This window comes from Panthera tigris, chromosome A1, assembly GCF_018350195.1.
Source record: "Panthera tigris isolate Pti1 chromosome A1, P.tigris_Pti1_mat1.1, whole genome shotgun sequence".
Taxonomy (NCBI): domain Eukaryota; kingdom Metazoa; phylum Chordata; class Mammalia; order Carnivora; family Felidae; genus Panthera; species Panthera tigris.
The window spans coordinates 197177581-197186731 of NC_056660.1; the positions used below are offsets into that span (position 1 = coordinate 197177581).

Sequence of the window (9151 nt, forward strand, 5' to 3'; positions counted from 1 at the left end):
ACAACTTATCTACCTATGAAGATGAAGGTTGTCCATGAATTTCAGAATAAGGTAGGTTTTTTTTTTAATTTTTTAATTTTTTTAAAAATATTTTTTATGTTTCTTTATTTTTGAGAGAGAGAGAGAGAGAGAGCAAGGGAGGGGCAGAAACAGAGGGAGACACAGAATCTGAAGAGGCTCCAGGCTCTGAGCTGTCAGCACAGAGCTTGATGCAGAGCTTGAACCCATGGACTGTGAGATCCTGACCTGAGCTGAAGTAGGACCCTCAACCGACTGAGCCACCCAGGCACCTCCAGAATAAGGTAGTTTTTTTTTGTTTTTTTCAATATATGAAATTTATTGTCAAATTGGTTTCCATACAACACCCAGTGCTCATCCCAAAAGGTGCCCTACTCAATACCCATCACCCACCCTCCCCTCCCTCCCACCCCCCATCAACCCTCAGTTTGTTCTCAGTTTTTAAGAGTCTCTTATGCTTTGGCTCTCTCCCACTCTAACCTCTTTTTTTTTTTTTTCCTTCCCCTCCTCCATGGGTTTCTGTTAAGTTTCTCAGGATCCACATATGAGTGAAAACATATGGTATCTGTCTTTCTCTGCCTGACTTATTTCACTTAGCATAACACTCTCCAGTTCCATCCACATTGCTACAAAAGGCCATATTTCATTCTTTCTCATTGCCATGTAGTACTCCATTGTGTATATAAACCACAATTTCTTTTTTTTTTTTTTAAATTTTTTTTTTTTCAACGTTTATTTTATTTTTTGGGACAGAGAGAGACAGAGCATGAACGGGGGAGGGACAGAGAGAGAGGGAGACACAGAATCGGAAACAGGCTCCAGGCTCTGAGCCATCAGCCCAGAGCCTGACGCGGGGCTTGAACTCACAGACCGTGAGATCGTGACCTGGCTGAAGTCGGACGCTTAACCGACTGCGCCACCCAGGCGCCCCAACCACAATTTCTTTATCCATTCATCAGTTGATGGACATTTAGGCTTTTTCCATAATTTGGCTATTGTTGAGAGTGCTGCTATAAACATTGGGGTACAAGTGCCCCTATGCATCAGTACTCCTGTATCCCTTGGGTAAATTCCTAGCAGTGCTATTGCTGGGTCATAGGGTAGGTCTATTTTTAATTTCTGAGGAAACTCCACACTGCTTTCCAGGGTGGCTGCACCAATTTGCATTCCCACCAACAGTGCAAGAGGGTTCCCGTTTCTCCACATCCTCTCCAGCATCTATAGTCTCCTGATTTGTTAATTTTGGCCACTCTGACTGGCGTGAGGTGATATCTGAGTGTGGTTTTGATTTGTATTTCCCTGATAAGGAGCGACGTTGAGCATCTTTTCATGTGCCTGTTGGCCATCCGGATGTCTTCTTTAGAGAAGTGTCTATTCATGTTTTCTGCCCATTTCTTCACTGGGTTATTTGTTTTTCGGGTGTGGAGTTTGGTGAGCTCTTTATAGATTTTGGATACTAGCCCTTTGTCCGATATGTCGTTTGCAAATATCTTTTCCCATTCCGTTGGTTGACTTTTAGTTTTGTTGGTTGTTTCCTTTGCTGTGCAGAAGCTTTTTATCTTCATAAGGTCCCAGTAGTTCATTTTTGCTTTTAATTCCCTTGCCTTTGGGGATGTGTCGAGTAAGAGATTGCTATGGCTGAGGTCAGAGAGGTCTTTTCCTGCTTTCTCCTCTAGGGTTTTGATGGTTTCCTGTCTCACATTCAGGTCCTTTATCCATTTTGAGTTTATTTTTGTGAATGGTGTGAGAAAGTGGTCTAGTTTCAACCTTCTGCACGTTGCTGTTCATTTCTCCCAGCACCATTTGTTAAAGAGACTGTCTTTTTTCCATTGGATGTTCTTTCCTGCTTTGTCAAAGATTAGTTGGCCATACATTTGTGGGTCTAGTTCTGGGGTTTCTATTCTATTCCATTGGTCTATGTGTCTGTTTTTGTGCCAATACCATGCTGTCTTGATGATGACAGCTTTGTAGTAGAGGCTAAAGTCTGGGATTGTGATGCCTCCTGCTTTGGTCTTCTTCTTCAAAATTACTTTGGCTATTCGGGGCCTTTTGTGGTTCCATATGAATTTTAGGATTGCTTGTTCTAGTTTCGAGAAGAATGCTGGTGCAATTTTGATTGGGATTGCATTGAATGTGTAGATAGCTTTGGGTAGTATTGACATTTTGACAATATTTACAGAATAAGGTAGTTTTGAGGTATCATTTGTAACACCCCCAAAGGGCAAAGTACTGATTAATATTTTTCCTATTTAAGTAATGCATGCAGAGCATTTTCTTCCTTGACCCTAGGATAGCTCATTTAAAATATTTTATAAAAAATAATAACTTCAAGCAAAGTATGAAGAGTTATTTAAAAATAGTATACACATTGGTTTTCCACATAGGTAGATGAATTTAGGAATTAAATTTTTAAAAGATTTGGCTCATTAAAAAATATTTTTTTAACTATTGCCGCAAAATTCTAACTTATTAGATGCAATAAGTAGGCAATTTACATCAATTTCTGCTGCAAATAGATTTGGGTATTTCTCTCCAGAGACTATTTTTTTTTTCTTACTTTTTAACCTTTTCTTCTTTGCTTTGGTTGCAGGAAATGCCTTTATAAAATCAATCACTTTCAAGTCTTCGGTAAGTTATTACTGATTGATTTGGAAGTAAAAAAAATAAATAAATAAAATTTTAACCTTATTTTATTGAAAACTTTAACACAAAATTTACCAAATGTACAATAGAATGAGACTTCAAAAGTAAAAAATATATATATATATTTTTATTATACCAAGTTCAAGAAATAGAATCTAGCCAGCGGTATAAAACCATTTGCCATAATCTACATTATTATGTAAGATGGTAAAATGCGTATCCTGTACCCCAAGATCCTATTCATTGCCAGTAAGATGTTGTTGTGCGCAAGAATATGAGAAAGAGAAAAGCATATTAGAGTAGAATTATTCATCCTCATAAAACAAATTTAAAAAATGATCCACCAAATGATTAATTTAATGTTAAAAAATAAAGACTTCATCCATTTTCATGGTGGAATGTTACATAGAGATGAAAATAGGTGAGCAATGATATCACTATATTTAAGATCACAAAGGAGTGTAAAAAACAAGTCATATAAGAATATATATGGTATTCTTTTCTTTGTATAAATTACTAAGATATCCTAAACTAAACATGTTTATGAATAGATGAATATGAAATGTATAAATATTTATATTTAGTAAATGTATATGTTGATATGGAGTGAAATTACAGTGTAACGTGGAAATAATGAACAGAAAAGTCATTTTGGTGATTTCCTCTGGTAAGGAGGGGTGAAGGAGATATGATCTGCAGGGGAAGGTCATGAGTGTGGGTTTGGATTTGCTACATTATAAAAATACTTATGCCAACAACTTGGCCTTTTTCTTAGTAGAGGACTTAGATATTTTTAAAAAGTGGTAATTCTAAAAATATTTTTACTGAGTTGTACGTACACAGATATTTGTCTTTGTTCCTCTAACCTATATATTGATTTTATTTACCCTATTTTGTATGTATGGCATTTCACATAAAAATGCATTTTATTCAATGTTTGTTATCCAATAAGCTTATGCTGTTTTTCTGTTTCACAGTCATTCTGTGCAGTGTATGATAATCCTGCGCAAATTTGCACCAAAGAATATCGTCCGGTCTGTGCAACCAATGGCCAAACTTATTGCAACGAATGTGTTTTCTGCCTTGCCAAAAAGTAAGACCATAGTAGTAAATATATGCTTTCTAAGGAATAAAAAACTAATTATAAAATCTTACTATATCCATGTTGCTGATACTCTGAACAAAGAATACACAGAAAATAACTCCTATTTCTGTAAATGGCAAGGGAACACACTTGTGTCTTTCCTTGAAATTCTCATTTCTTCTTTTTTAAGTTTTAATTTTTTATCTTGAGAAGGAGAGAGAGAGAGAGAGAAAGTGTGGATGCGTGTGTGCACCTGAGCGAAGGAGGGGCCGAGAGGGAGGGAGAGAGAGAGAGAGAGAGAATCCCAAGCAGGCTATGTACTGTCACTGCAGAGCCTGACACGGGGCTGGATCTGACCAACCTTAGATCATGACCTGAGCAGAAATCAAGAGTCAGATGCTTAACTGAGCCACGCAGGCACCCTGAAATTCTTATTTCTAGAAGTCATTTTCTGTTTGAGCTCTCAGACCGTGGTCATGCTGGGTGTTCTGCAAGCATATAAAGCAATTAATTTATTATTAATGACAGATTTGCAACAACTATGACATAATTCCGAAGCTCTGATGTTTATCAGTAGATCTCTATTATATTCTAAAATCCATCAAATGAGCCCATGCTGGAAAGAAACTCCTCTGATGGTCAATTTTGTCCCTTGAACATCATGAGAACTTTTCAAACCTTCCTCAGACTGTAGGGCATTCTAGGACACTTGCACCAAAACTTCCTTCCCTTTCTCCTTTACTCTGAAGGAATTTGTGGTCTAATGGCTCTGCCAGGCTTTCCAGCCTTGTGCACATTTTTTTTTTTTCCTCAGAGATGTTTCTTCTTCTAAAACTTTGCCTTTGCAATTCCAATGGCCATCTGTTTCTAAAGAACCACTCTCACAATCCCTATTCCTTTTCTTTCTCAGTCAAGAGTAGGTTCCCAGCCTGAGGGCAGGGCTGGGCAAGTAAAAAGAGTCAATATCCTCACTGCAAAGACCTGCAGGCTTGGGAGCAGGTGGGACCCAGCAGTTTCTAGAAATGGAGTATGATCTCTCCCTGGAGTCCACCTTCCAGACTTCATGAAGAAGCACTTTGTGCATTTCTTTTAATAATTTCTTTTTTCTTTCTCTTTCTACAAAGTGGTGACAAAATTAAATTGGCTCATTATGGTGAATGCGGACTTTTGATGGAGTTATATATAGTTGTAGGGATTTTATTGTAATACCATTTTGCAGTAGATTCTATAGACAATTAGAGTTTTTTGCAATCAGGGTCTTAAATTCCTAGGAAACCCCAGGTGAATCCTTCTATTGAAAACAAGATGGAATATTGGACCTTCAAGGTTTTTTCCAACTCTAAGATCCTGGGATTTCAGGGCTTTTATTCTCTATGTTCAATTATTCAATGATAGCTTGAAAAAGTAATATATTAATTGTGTATTTGATAACATATAACTTAATCAAATTAAAATCCTAAATATTTTGCTTAATAGAATGTTAAGTGGTATTATTTTTATTAAAATGCCCTTTATACCTTTGCCTGAATAGTGGGTTAATGCAAATGCATACTTTAACTATAAGGAAAAAAATTTGGAAGTAAAAGTTAATTTCCAAATATCATATTACTTGGGTATTTACAAAAAGTAGATATAACTGGGATCTTCTCTTTCCCAAAGAATCAGAAACTCTTGTTCAGAGTTCCTATTACAGCCATTATAGGGAGTGCATTATTCTTTTAAAAATACTTAAAATGCACTTTATCAGAATATTAAATTTGTACTGATGCATAGGGGCACCTGTACCCCAATGTTTATAGCGGCACTCTCAACAATAGCCAAATTATGGAAAGAGCCTAAATGTCCATCAACTGATGAATGGATAAAGAAATTGTGGTTTATATACACAATGGAATACTACGTGGCAATGAGAAAAAATGAAATATGGCCTTTTGTAGCAACATGGATGGAACTGGAGAGTGTGATGCTAAGTGAAATAAGCCATACAGAGAAAGACAGATACCATATGGTTTCACTCTTATGTGGATCCTGAGAAACATAACAGAAACCCATGGGGGAGGGGAAGGAAAAAAAAAAAAAAAAAAAGAGGTTAGAGTGGGAGAGAGCCAAAGCATTAGAGACTGTTAAAAACTGAGAACAAACTGAGGATTGATGGGGGGTGGGAGGGAGGGCAGGGTGGGTGATGGGTATTGAGGAGGGCACCTTTTGGGATGAGCACTGGGTGTTGTATGGAAACCAATTTGACAGTAAATTTCATATATTAAAAAATAAAAAAAATAAAAAAAAAATTAAAAAAAAAAAAAGAATATTAAATTTGTATATATGCACTATGGTTTTAATTAAAATATAAACAAAAATTAATAGAATATACCAAATGTAAAAGTTGTTGTGTTGGAATTATATGTTTACTTTTCTAACTTTCTGAGTCTTTCATCTTAATAAGAAACATGTATTTATTATCATAAGGGAAAAATAATCCTCAACAAAGCAACAAAATATCTAAAGGCTTTCAATGCTAAATAATCTAATTTTACCTATCTTAACATTTCCAATGATAGATACCAAAATATTTCCTCTGTTTCCCAGGTTGATATTTTGAGTCAGACTGGGCTTTATTAAGATCCAGGGAAGAATAGAAAGCTTTCTGGGTACTCAAGCTGAATGGCTTCATGTACAACAATGATCGCTATCCATCCCACAATGCTTTCTGAGCTACCGTATGAACATATCAATCTTGGCTGTTCTGAACCTGCTTGTTCCTTTATAAACATCCTAATGCTGCTTGGTTCCTGCTATTCCGACAAACTCTACAGGGCACGTATTACAAAGTAGTTTTGTGTTTTGGTGATTGTTACCAAAGTCTCCCCATCATTCAAAATTGTAAATGCCACTTGGTTAGCGCATAACTAATGGAACTCCTGCTCAAATTAATATTTCCCATTTATCCAAATACTAATGAATTAACTGTGCATAGGGCACCATTCTGGTTACCACCAAAGAGCTTAAACTCTTAAAATGAACTATGTCCCCAAAATGTAGGAAGCTAAGTATCTTTATAGAGACATTCATGGATGGGTCTGAAGGAGTTGGGAAATGAACATTTTTTTTTCATCTCCGTGTTGAAAGTTGTTTTATAGAGATGGCCATTATTGACCACAGGGTATCGGTTGATTATGGAACCCATGTTGATGGAGGCACAGTTTGGCTACAGACAACTATCTTGTGGCCCAAATCAAGGAAACAGCCTTTCCACTTTTCCCATACCTAGCTTCTATCTGGCTCTTTGTTCACTTCCCAACTTCCTCTCATTTTTAGTTACTTTCAAGATACCTATGCAAAGACCATATACCATGCTTTAAAAGATGCTACAGGCAACCAGCCATCAATACAGATGTATCTAGGCAAGGGCACTATAACTCAACTTGACACTTTCCAGGTCTAGAAAAATCTAAATGTTACAAAAATGTTGTTTGCCCTATACCAATTCATTGAACTTATGACACCTATAAGAAAATGTAAATAAATAAACATATGGCATTTATGATTGGAAAGCTCAAAATAGTAAAGATGCCAATTTTTTTCTGAAGTGACTTACATAATAAAAAAAAATCTGTTAAAATCCCAACGAGATTTTCTGAAGATAAAATCAAGTATATCTTAAAATTTATATGGAATTACAAAGAGCTAGAATTGCTTAAACAGTTCGAAGAAACAATTTGGAAAAGTCATAGCTGATTTTGAGACTTAGTCTATATTATTTTTTAAACATTTTTAAATGTTTTTTTATTTATTTTTGAGACAGAGAGAGACAGAGCATGAGCAGGGGAGAGGCAGAGAGAGAGGGAGACACAGAATCTGAAGCAGGCTCCAGGCTCTGAGCTGTCAGCACAGAGCCTGATGCGGGGCTCGAACTCATAGACTGTGAGATCATGACCTGAGCTGAAGTCGGATGCTTAACCAACTGAGCCACCCAGGTGCCCCTAGTCTATACTATTATATAGACAAAATGATCAAGGCAGTGTGGTATTGGTGGCTATGTATATTCAATATGCATATGTGTTCAATATGTATATTCTATTCCATTGATATGTGTGTATACATACATACACACATACTGTTATGTTTTTTCTCAAAACATTTATAATAACATACTTTGCTCTTGTTCATATTCTCTATTTAAAATATACCATATCTTTAGATTAGATGTCATTACAAATTCTTTGACATACCTTTTTCCCATCAGATACAGCCCACTAGATTATGTAAATTTCTGAAATATATATTTTTTATGAAAATCAGATATGTTGATTTGAACATCTAAGGAAAGCTTAAACACATTCTTTATTACATTTTTTGACTGATGGTATTTCCTGAGTGTAATTTTTTTCAGCAGCACATTTAGAAACCCTACCAAGAGCTAATATTAAGGGAATATTTATTGTAACCAGGTGCCTCTTTAGAAAGATCATATTAAACTCTGCACAATTTTAATTTTTTTTTAATGTTTACTTATTTCTGAGACAGAGAGAGACAGAGCATGAGTGGGGGAGGGGCAGAGAGAGGGAGACACAGAATCTGAAGCAGGCTCCAGGCTCTGAGCTGTCAGCACAGAGCCCCACGTGGGGCTCAAACTCACCAGCCGTGAGATCATGACCTGAGCTGAAGTCAGTTGCTCAACTGACTGAGCAACCCGGGCGCCCCAAACTCTGCACAATTTTAAATGAAAAGCTTGTTTTATTGGTCACACACACACACACACACACAAATTTTTATGCTCCTTTTATTATATATGAGTTTTTCGATTAAAGTGACATGGAACTAACCTTAAATGTTTCTTTCCACGTCCTGGGTTTCTTCACTGAAAAAGAGCAGTTAGGATCAAAATGACAACTATACACAGTAAATACAGGCAGCTAAAATATTTTATGTGTAACGCTTAAGAGGAACGATTATTCGCACATTTGGAATGGGAAAACTGTATATTAGAAAGCCAAAAATTGAATCAAGCTTAGTAAGGGTACATGGAATCAGTACTCAGATCTTTCAACTGCCAAAACTCTTTCAAAGATTCAGACTCTGGAAGCGGATTAGTTAGGAAGGAGATAATTTGATAAAATATCTCCCTTACTTGACAAGCTACCAGTGTCTTCAATTACCTATGCAATAAAGAAATTACTGAACATCAGATTTAAGCATTGCCTCATCTGTTCTCAGTTTAACTCCCCAGCATTTGCTTTTTCCTGTCCCCAGAGTTCACACCCTATCTGTGCTCTGGCCTAAGCTTGCACAAGTTAGCTGGTCTGGTGACTCATCTGGGAACTTTCACAACATACCATTGCCCAGGACTCATCGACAAACACTTGCTCTATATTCTTGGTGGTGATACTGATGTCAGTACCGATTTCC

General features: G+C 36.5%; 1 long non-coding RNA gene across 1 annotated transcript; it reads left to right on the forward strand.

Annotated features, from left to right (window-relative positions):
* Nucleotides 1–273: 273 nt before the first annotated feature.
* On the forward strand, nt 274–3744 carry LOC122231782. Its single transcript, XR_006209019.1, has 3 exons — nt 274–302; nt 2609–2646; nt 3639–3744. It is a non-coding gene; the product is annotated as an uncharacterized LOC122231782 (long non-coding RNA).
* The last annotated feature ends 5407 nt before the right edge of the window (nt 3745–9151 follow it).